The following is a 10,909-nucleotide window of genomic DNA, read 5'->3' on the forward strand; positions in this document are numbered from 1 at the left end:
TCATAAAAGTTATAGGAAACAATTCCTCAGTACTGAAAGTAAGGTATGTTGTCAACAAACAAGGAAGATTATCTGACCTATAAAGTAGGGGATAAACAGGATCAGAAGATGTCACTAAAAATCAATTCAGCTTTCCCACCTGTAAATGCAGGGTTACAGGAAGAGAGTAAAGCAAATCTTGACAAGTTTCACCAGCAATCTCTAATAATGAGTGATGAAGGCAAGAGGAGAGAGTGACAACGGATGGACCACAGATTCAGAGGCTGGGGCAGGCAGGGAAGGCAAGCCCTGAAGACAGAAGAAAATCTGCAGCAACTCAGCTTGCCGCCACCCAGATGCTTCACAGCAGATGTGTTTTGACCTGAAGAAGTACTTTCCGAAATGGGGAAGGAGGCAGGACCCTTGATCCCGCTCTGACAGGGTAGGAAAGACCATGAGAGAGATGGAGACCACTCCTCGTGGAGGCACGTTTGTGCTGGCCCTCACTCCAGCATCTGTTGAACCAGTGGCCCATGATACTGGCTCCAAGCTTTCTCTCATCCAAAATTTTATCTCCCTAGCCATTTCCTCCTGATACATCAAAACACATTACCAAATTAGAAGTAATTGGGAACATTGTAGAGGGACAGTCCTGCATGATGACAAGTCACTCTCTCAATTCGGAGGGCAAAATCCCTCAGGAAGATCCCAGAGAAAGTTGTACCCACCCTGTATCCTTGGAGTTAGAAGAAGGATGAACAAAATACCAAATGTAAAAATCTGGCCTCTGGTACAACAATTTCAGCAAAAAAGTGGAAGCATAACTTCAGAGACAAATGTATAGATTTCCCTCGTTTTTGATCCACATGTGACTCCCATTCCCTCGCTACCCTATTCAGACTTCTGAATGACTGAACTGAAAACATTATCCAACAAATCCAGCACTCCACGTTGTCCATAAAAGAATAGGAAAAATTCTTTTAAAAAACAGACTGGAGTCAGATAGCTTCTTTGTAACATTAAAGGCCAAAAGAAAAAGAATCATTACTTTTTTAGGGAAATAGCTATAACATTGAGTCAAATAATGATAATATGAAATAGAACACAATACTGAGTCCTATAACTCAGTAAAATGTCCTTTTCATATAGGGATAACAGGAAAATCAAATTTGCAAATCTTTAGGAAGTGTACAACCAGTATATTCTACTCAGAAAAGACAAGATTGTGTACCAGTGGTCAAAAAGAGATGCAAATAAAGAAGTAACATTACTTTAGGAGATGGGTCAAAGAGGACCTTGCTGTGATGTATGTTAAAGAGTGTACACTCCCTATATTTTCCTCTAAGAGCTTTATAGCTTCTGGCCTTCCATTTAAATCGTTAATCCATTTTGAGTTGATTTTTGTGTGTGGTGTTAGAAAGTGTTCTCGTTTCATTCTTTTACTTGTAGCTGTCCAGTTTTCCCAGCATCACTTACTAAAGAGGCTGTCTTTTCTCCATTGTATATTCTTGCCCCTTTTGCCAAAAAAGGTGGCCATAACAAGATCCTCTTTGACCCACCTCCTAGAATAATGGAAATAAAAACAAAAATAAACAAATGGAACTTAATTAAACTTAAATGTTTTTTCACAGCAAAGGAAAATAATTGCAAATGAAACAACTGACAAAGGATTAAGCTCCAAAATATACAAGCAGCATACCAATAAAAACCTGGGAAATGGAAAGAAATGTCACCGCTGATAAATTCTTCATCTTAAAGATGACAGTCACTAGATGCTTATTTCATATTAATAACTTGAGAAAGTTTGCCTTTAAATATTTAAAATAAATCAGGTCTTCTGCATTGCAGGCAGATTCTTAACCATCTGAGCCACCAAGGAAATCCAGTGAAATTAAATGTTGACTTTAATTCACAACATGGGTTGCCACTGCCTTCTCCAATCATATACTTACTTGTATTTAAAAAATGAAAACAGAAAAACTACATATGCTATATCAAGATAGAATATAAATTAAACCAAGAAAAGGCAGAAAACATGAAATGAAATAGGAAAAGTAATAACCATATGTTATAAAAATAAATGTAAAAGAAATAATCTCATCTGTTAAAAGGAAAGATTCTTAATCAGGTCAAAACACAAAATCCAATTATACATTATCATTGAGTTATACTCAAAATGATTCAGAAAAGTTAAGAAAAAAAAACAAAGAACAAAAAAGCACAAGTTGCAGTGTAAACATCAAAGTAGAAATAAAGGGGAAAAAAACATTAAATATAACAGAGTCATTTTTGTTAAGATCTGAAAATTCACAATGAATATCATCTATCAGAAACATATGTGTCAAATAACATACCCTTTTACATACAGCTTAAAAGTTAAAAAGGAAGTGACTATAGACATGAAGAAATTAATATAATTTTGCAATCCTAAAAGATTACATACATCAAAAACAAATAATAAATGATAGCATTATTTTTTGCTTTTGAACTGTGGTGTTGGAGAAGACTCGTGAGAGTCCTTGGACTGCAAGGAGATCCAACCAGTCCATCCTAAAGGATATCAGTCCTGAATATTCATTGGAAGGACTGATGCTGAAACTGAAACTCGAATACTTTTGGTCACCTGATGTGAAGAACTGACTTATTGGAAAAGACCTTGATGGTGGGAAAGATTGAAGGTGGGAGGAGAAGGGGATGACAAAGGATGAGCTGGTTGGATGGCATCACTGACTTGATGGACATGAGTTTGAGGAAGCTCTGGGAGTTGGTGATAGACAGGAAAACCTGGTGTGCTGCAGTCCATGGAGTCACAGAGTCAGTCACAACTGAGCGACTGAACTGAACATTATTTTAATATGTTTACAAATGCCAAATTTAAAGAAAGTCCACCACCTTTTATGGTTGCCATGGAATTTAATGTAATGGAACATTATGAAATGTTATATGAAATGTTACATGAACATTATGAAATGTTCCATTATAATGAAACATATGTGAACTTATGGAATATAATTATAAATTTGTTCTGAGAGAAAAACACCCCCACTCTCCTCCCCATCCGCACCAGTCTTTTCTTTTTCTTTCACTTTGGATAGATTTCGCTACATTATCAAGTTCACTAATAGTTCCTTCTGCAGTGTCTTATATGGTGCTAATTTTATTCAATGGAATTTTTATTTTAGATAGTTTATTTTTCATCTCTAGATATTCCATTGGGTTCTTTCTCAAATCGTCCATTTCTCTCCTCATATGTTTATGTTTTCTTTTCACTCTTAAGCATATTGAAATGTTTGTAATAGATGTTTTGGTGTTCTTCCCTGCTAATTTCATCATCCCTGTCACTTCTGAGTATACATCTATTAACTTCTTCTATCCTCGTTGTGAATCACATTTTCCTTGATCCTTCCTATGTTTATTCTTTACCACTGATCTACCTGGGAAGCCCTGTGTTAAGTTACATGTAAATTAATCAAGGCTTGTTTTTAAAACTCATCAAATAAGAAAGTCTAGAGTAATCTTTCTACTATGATTAATTTTGTCTCACTACAAGGTGTGAACTTTCTGGGATCTCAACTGAATGTCCTGTGTAGTCGTCAGCATCTATTTACTCTGGCTGTTGGGACATTGAAAGATGATTCCTAGCCTATGTCAGCTCTGGAACTTGCCCTGCTTCATATCTGTCTGGCAATTTCCCTTTCCCCAGAAGTTAATTTTTCCTGGCCTTGTGGAGTTTCATCCTATGCATGTGAAGTATAGTGTTCAGTCCACAATTCAAGCAGATCCCTAGGTGGATCTCTGGTGCCCTTCCTCTGTGTATCTTCCTCCTCTCCAGTTCTCTGCCCTGTAAATTAATACCATCCTAGTCTCCCCAAACTCCATTCTTTCTCCTCTATTCAACAATACTTGTGGGCTCTGCTTGGGTTCCCTGTCCCTGTGCTGTCCTCTAGAAATTGTCTTCAGGCTAAAAGCTAAGGTAACTGTAGGGCTCACCTCATTTCTTTCCCTTATCAGAGAGACCACAGTGCTGTGCTTCCTGTTGTTCCACATCCGAAACTGCTGTTTTTTTGTTCCACTGGTGTAGTTGTTTATGGTGGGAGACTAATTTTGGAAGCTGTTACTATCTCATGACCAGAAGTGGAAGTTCCAACCAAAATCTTTTTACCAAGAAAATCTTCTTTTTTAATTTTTATTGAAGTACAGTTGATTTACAATGTTGTGTTAGTTTCAGGCATACAGCAAAGTGAATCAGTCACACATACACATAAATCCACTCTTTTTTAGATTCTTTTCCCATACAGGCCATCACAGAGTATCGAGCATTCCCTGTGTTATGGAGTAGGTACTTATTAGTTACCTATTTTATATATAGTATATATGTATATAGGAGAAGGCAATGGCACCCCACTCCAGTACTCTTGCCTGGAAAATCCCATGGATGGAGGAGCCTGGTAGGTTGCAGTCCATGGGGTCGCTAAGAGTCAGACACGACTGAGCAACTTCCCTTTCCCTTTTCACTTTCATGCATTGGAGAAGGAAATAGCAACCCACTCCAGTGTTCTTGCCTGGAAAATCCCAGGAACAGGGGAGCCTGGCGGGCTGCCGTGTATGGGATCCCACAGAGTCGGACACAACTGAAGTGACTTAGCAGCAGCAGCAGTATATGTATGTCAGTCCCAATCTCTTAATTTGTCCCTTCTCCCCTTCTCCCCTGGTATGTCTAATTTTGTTTTCCACATCTGTGACTCTACTTCTGGTTGGTGAGTAAATTCATTTGTACTCTTTTTTAAAATTCCAAATATCATATGTCTGATTTATTTCACTCAGTATGACAATCTCTGGATCTATCCATGTTGCTGCATATGGCATTATTTTGTTCTTTTTATGGCTGAGTAATATTCTATTGTATATATGTACCACATCTTTTTTATCTATCCATTCCTCTGTTGATGGACATTTAGATTATTTCCATTTCCTTGATATTGTAAATAGTATTGCAACAAATATTGTGTTGTATGTATCTTTTTGAATTATGGTTTTCTCTAGGTATATGTTCAGGAGGGATTGCTGGATCACATGGTAATTATATTTTTAGATTTTTTTTTTTGACTGTATTTTTTTTTAATTTTATTTTATTTTTAAACTTTTCGTAATTGTATTAGTTTTGCCAAATATCAAAATGAATCCGCCACAGGTATACATGTGTTCCCCATCCTGAACCCTCCTCCCTCCTCCCTCCCCATACCATCCCTCTGGGTCGTCCCAGTGCACTAGCCCCAAACACAAGAAACCTCCTTACTGTTCTCCACAGTGATGGTACCAATTTACATTCCTACCAACAGTGTAGGTGAGATCTCTTCTCTCCACACCCTCTCCAGCACTTACTGCTCAAAGAGTTTTTGATGATGGCCAATCCGACCAGTGTGAGGTGATACCCCATTGTAGTTTTGATTTGAATTTCTCCAGTAAATGGTGCTGTTAAGTGTCTTTTCATGTACTTTTTGACCATCTGTACGGATTCTTTGGAGAAATGTTTGTTTATGTTTTCTGCCTATTTTTTGATTGGGTTTTTTTTATATTGAGATGCATGAGATGTATACAGACTTTGGAAATTAATCCCTTGTCAGTTGCTTCATTTGCAAGTATTTTCTCCCATTCTGAGTGTTGTCTTTTTGCTTTATTTATGGCTACCTTTGCTGTGGACTTCATTTTTTGGGGCTCTAAAATCACTGCAGATGGTGACTGCAGCCATGAAATTAAAAGACGCTTACTCCTTGGAAAGAAAGTTATGACCAACCTAGACAGCATATTGAAAAGCAGAGACATTACTTTGCCAACAAAGGTCCATATAGTCAAGTTTATGGTTTTTTCAGTGGTCATGTATGGATGTGAGAGTTGGACTGTGAAGAAAGCTGAGCGCTGAAGAATTGATGCTTTTGAACTGTGGTGTTGGAGAAGACTCTTGAGAGTCCCTTGGACTGCAAGGAGATCCAACCAGTTCATTCTGAAGGAGATCAGTCCTGGGTGTTCTTTGGAAGGAATGATGTTGAAGCTGAAACTCCAGTACTTTGGCCACCTCATGCAAAGAGTTGACTCATTGGAGCAGACTCTGATGCTGGGAGGGATTGGGGGCAGGAGGAGAAGGGGACGACAGAGGATGAGATGGCTGGATGACATCACTGACTCGATGGACGTGAGTTTGAGTGAACTCCGGGAGTGGTAATGGACAGGGAGGCCTGGAGTGCTGTGATTCGTGAGGTTGCAAAGACTCAGATGTGACTGAACTGAACTGAACTTGCTGTGGAAAAGGTTTCAAGCTTAAATTATGTTCTTTTTCTTTATTTTTGTTTTTTTTATTTACATTACTTTAGGAGGTGGATCAAAAATGATCTTGCTGCAAATTATGTTAAAGAATGATCTGCCTAAATCCATTTTGAGTTTATTTTTGTGTATGGTATTAGGGAGTGTTCTAATTTCATTCTTTTACACTTAGCTATCCAGTTTTCCCAGCACCACTATTGAAGAGACTGTCTTTTCTCCATTGTATATTCTTGCCTCCTTTGTCACAGATTAGGTGAGCACAGGTACTTATCTCTGGGCTGTCTATCCTGTTCCATTGATCTATGTTTCTGTTTTTGTGCTAGTGCCTCATTGTTTTGATGACTGTAGCTTTGTAGTATAGTCTGAAGTCAGGGAGCCTACTTCCTTCAGCTCCTATTTTCTTTCTCAAGATGGCTTTGATTAGTCAGAGTCTTTTGTGTTTCCATACAAATTATAAAACATCTAGTTCTAATTCTGTGAAAAATGCCATTGGTAATTGGATAGAGATTGCACTGACTATGTATATTTCTTTTGGGTAGTATAGTCATTTTCATAATATTGAATCTTCCAATCCAAGAATATGGTATATCTCTCCATCTGTGTCATCTTTGATTTCTTTCATCAGAATCATGTAGTTTTTTGAATACAGGTCTTTTGCCTCCTTGGGCAGATTTATTTCTAGGTATATTATTCCTTTTGATGCAGTGGTAAATGAGATGGTTTCTTTAATTTCTCTTTCTGCTCTTTCATTGTCAGCATATAGGGATGCAAGAGATTTCTGTGTACTGATTTTGTATCCTCCAGCTTTACTAAACTCATTGATGAGCTCTACTAGTCTTCTGGTAGTGTCCTTAGGATTTTTTGTGTATAGTATCACATCACCTATAAATAGTGGCAGAATTACTTTTCTTTTCCAATTTATATTTCTTTCATTTCTTTTTTGGCTCTGATTGCCATGGCTAGGACTTCCACAACTATCTTGAAAACCCTGGCAAAAGTGGACATCCTTGTCCCCTTCCTGATCTTAAAGGAAATGCTTTTAGCTTTTCACCACTGAGAATGATGTTTGCTATGAGTATGTCATCCGTTCAGTTCAGTTACTCAGTTGTCTCCTACTCTTTGCGACCGCATGGACTGCAACATGCCAGGCTTCCCTGTCCATCATCAACTCCCAGAGTTTGCTCAAACTCATGCCCATCGAGTTGGTCATGCCATCCAATCATCTCATCCACTGATTTCCCCTTCATTTCCTGCCTTCAACCTTTCTCAGCATCAGGGTCTTTTCCAATTAGTCAGTTCTTCACATCAGGTGGCCAAAGTGTTGGAGCTTTAGCTTTGGCATCAGTCCCTTGAATGAATATTCAGGACTAATTTCCTTTAGGGTTGACTAGTTTGATGTCCTTGCAGTCCAAGGGACTCCAGAGAGTCTTCTCCAACACCACAGTTCAAAAGCATCAATTCTTTGGTGCTCAGCTTTCTTTACAGTCCAACTCTCACATCCATGCATGACTACTGGAAAAACCATAGCTTTGACTAGACAGACCTTTATCAGTGAAGTAATGTCTCTGCTTTTTAATATGTTTTCCAGGTTTGTTATAGCTTTTCTTCTAAGGGACAAACATCTTTTAATTTCATGGCTGCAGTCACCATCTGCAGTGATTTTGGAGCCTAAGAGAAAAGAGTCTGTCACTGTTTCCATTGTTTCCCCATCTATTTGACATGAAGTGATGGGACTGGATCCCATGGTCTTTGTTTTTTTAATGTTGAGATTTACCAGAGGGATAGTATGGGGAGGGAGGAGGGAGGAGGGTTCAGGTTGGGGAACATGTATATACCTGTGGTGGATTCATGTTGATATATGGCAAAACCAATACAATATTGTAAAGTTAAAAAATAAAATAAATTTTTAAAAATGTTGAGATTTAAGTCAGCTTTTTCACTCTCCTCTTTCACTTTCATCAAGAGGCTCTTTAGTTCATCTTGGCTTTCTGCCATAAGGGTGGTGTCATCTGCATATCTGAGGTTATTGATATTTCTCCATGCAATCTTGATTCCAGCTTATGTTTCATTCAGTCTGGCATTTTGCATGATGTACTCTGCATATAAGTTAAATAAGCAAGGTAACAATATACAGCCTTGACATACTCCTTTCTCAATTTGGAACCAGTCTCTTGTTCCATGTACAGTTCTAACTGCTGCTTCTTGACCTGCATACAGGTTTCTTAGGAGGCAGGTAAGGGGGTCTGGTAGTCCCATCTCTTAAGAATTTTCCACAGTTTGTTGTGATCCACACAGTAAAAGGCTTTCACATAGTCAAAGAGGCAGAAGTAGATGTTCTTCTGGAATTCTCTTGCTTTTTCTATGATCCAAGGGATGTTGACAATTTGATCTCTGGTTCATCTGCCTTTTCTAAATTCAGCTTGAACATCTCGAAGTTCTTGGTTCACATGCTGTTGAAGCATAGCTTGGAGAATTTTGAGCATTACCTTGCTAGCATGTGAAATGAGTGCAGTTCTCTGGTAATTTGAACATTCTTTGGCATTGCCTTTCTTTGGGATTGGAATGAAAACTGATCTTTTCCAGTTCTGTGGCCACTCCTGAGTTTTCCAAATTTGCTGGCATATTGAATGCAGCACTTTCACAGCATCATCTTTTAGGATTTGAAATAGCTCAGCCGGAATTCTATCTCCTCCACTAGCTTTGTTCGTAGTAATGGTTCCTAAGGCTCACTTGACCTTGCACTCCAAGATGTCTGGTTCTAGGTGAGTGATCACACCATCGTGGTTATCTGAGTCATGAAGACCTATTTTATATAGTTCTTCTGTGTGTTTTTGCCACCTCTTCTTGATATCTTCTGCTTCTGTTAGGTCCATAGGGTTTCTGTCCTTTATTGTGCCTGTCTTTGCAAGAAATGTTCCCTTGGTATCTCTAATTTTTTAATAGATCTCTAGTATTTCCCATTCTAATGTTTTCCTCTATTTCTTTGCACTTAGGAAGGCTTTCTTATCTTTCCCTGCTATTCATATATGGTCTTTATTATGTTGAGGTAGTTTTTCCCATGCCCACTTTCTGGAGAGTTTTTATCATAAATGGGTGTTGAATTTTGTCAAAAGCTTTTTTTGCATCTGTTAAGATGATCATGCAGATTTTATTCTTTAGTTTGTTTATATGCTGTATCACATTGATGATTCATGTATATATTGAAGAATCCTTGCATCTCTGGGGTAAATCCCACTTGATTATGGTGTATGATCCTTTTAATGTGTTGGATTCTGTTTGCTTGTATTTTATTGAGGATCTCTGTCTATGTTCATCAGTGATATTGGCCTATAATTTCCTTTTTTGTGATATCTTTGTCTGGTTTAATTATCAAGGTAATGCTGTTCTCATAGAATGAACTTGGGAGTATTCTTTCTTCTGCAACTTTTTGGGAGAGTTTCAGAAGGGTAAGTGTCCTTAAATATTTCATAGAATTTGCCTGTGAAGCCATCTGGTCCTGGACTTCTGTTTGTTGGAAAATTTCAATCACAGGTTTTTTTTCTTTTTAGCACTTCTGATTGGTCTGTTCATATTTTCTATTTCTTCTTGGTTCACAAGAATCATGAGACAGTAGTATATGAATAAAATGGACCATCTAGATGAAATGAACAAATTCTTAGAAAGGTACAACCTTCCAAGACTGAACCAAAAATAATCTTAAGAATACATCATTCCTTTCATAGTGTTCTTACTCTCCTATGCCAACAAATACGCATAATCATTTCAATTACTATACTTGCAAAATTTTCTGAAAAAAGTGTATTTACCATGTGACCCACAAAGACACCACATATCTGAGGAAGAAAAGGCCAATTAGATATAATTCAAGTTGATGAGCACTGCCTGTGTTAAGATGAGTCCTCCCATCATGCTTGTGAGCTCTGAAGTCTTATTTCCAGAGGACAGATAGTCCATATCCTCTGGTTAGTGAAAATTTTTTAGGTTCTGGGGGTATGATTTCATGGTCTACACTCAGTCAGGGTTACTTTCTCTCTTCTTAAGAATAAGATACTGTGCTTTTTGTGTTTTACTACACTACAGGTCTATTTCAGTTGGATTTTGCCCCTGACAGAGTGTCAATGCTGCATATTTCTTACTGTTCCTACTATAGGAAAAGACAGCCTTGGAAGCAACCTGAAGATAGTGCCTAATTTGGATGCAATCATTCCGAGAATAGAAGATGACTCTTTTCCTAATAATAATAATAATAACCAGTAAATAAGAATAATATCAAAAGCCAAATGCAATATAAGTAACTTCTTAACAACAGAAATAATTATTAGATATAATAATGAAGGGTGTATGCTGAATGAATGTACTAACTAACAAATTTTACTACTGATATTCAGTGGATACTGCAATATAAAGGATGATACGCTCCCTTATTTAAATGTCCCCTCGCTAGTCTAGGAGGGTCCTATGTCTTGGATCCACTGCACTGTTTGACAAGATGCGTTAATACTTGACTTATTCAGTACTTGAATAGTACGTGTAGTTTCAACTTCTATTAGGAACACTCCCTCCTCATTTCTAGCTGGTAAAAACTTATAGGATGGTTGCTTTTCCCACACAT

The sequence above is a fragment of the Bos indicus genome, chromosome 15, assembly GCF_029378745.1.
Source record: "Bos indicus isolate NIAB-ARS_2022 breed Sahiwal x Tharparkar chromosome 15, NIAB-ARS_B.indTharparkar_mat_pri_1.0, whole genome shotgun sequence".
In the NCBI taxonomy this organism is placed as follows: Eukaryota; Metazoa; Chordata; class Mammalia; order Artiodactyla; family Bovidae; genus Bos; species Bos indicus.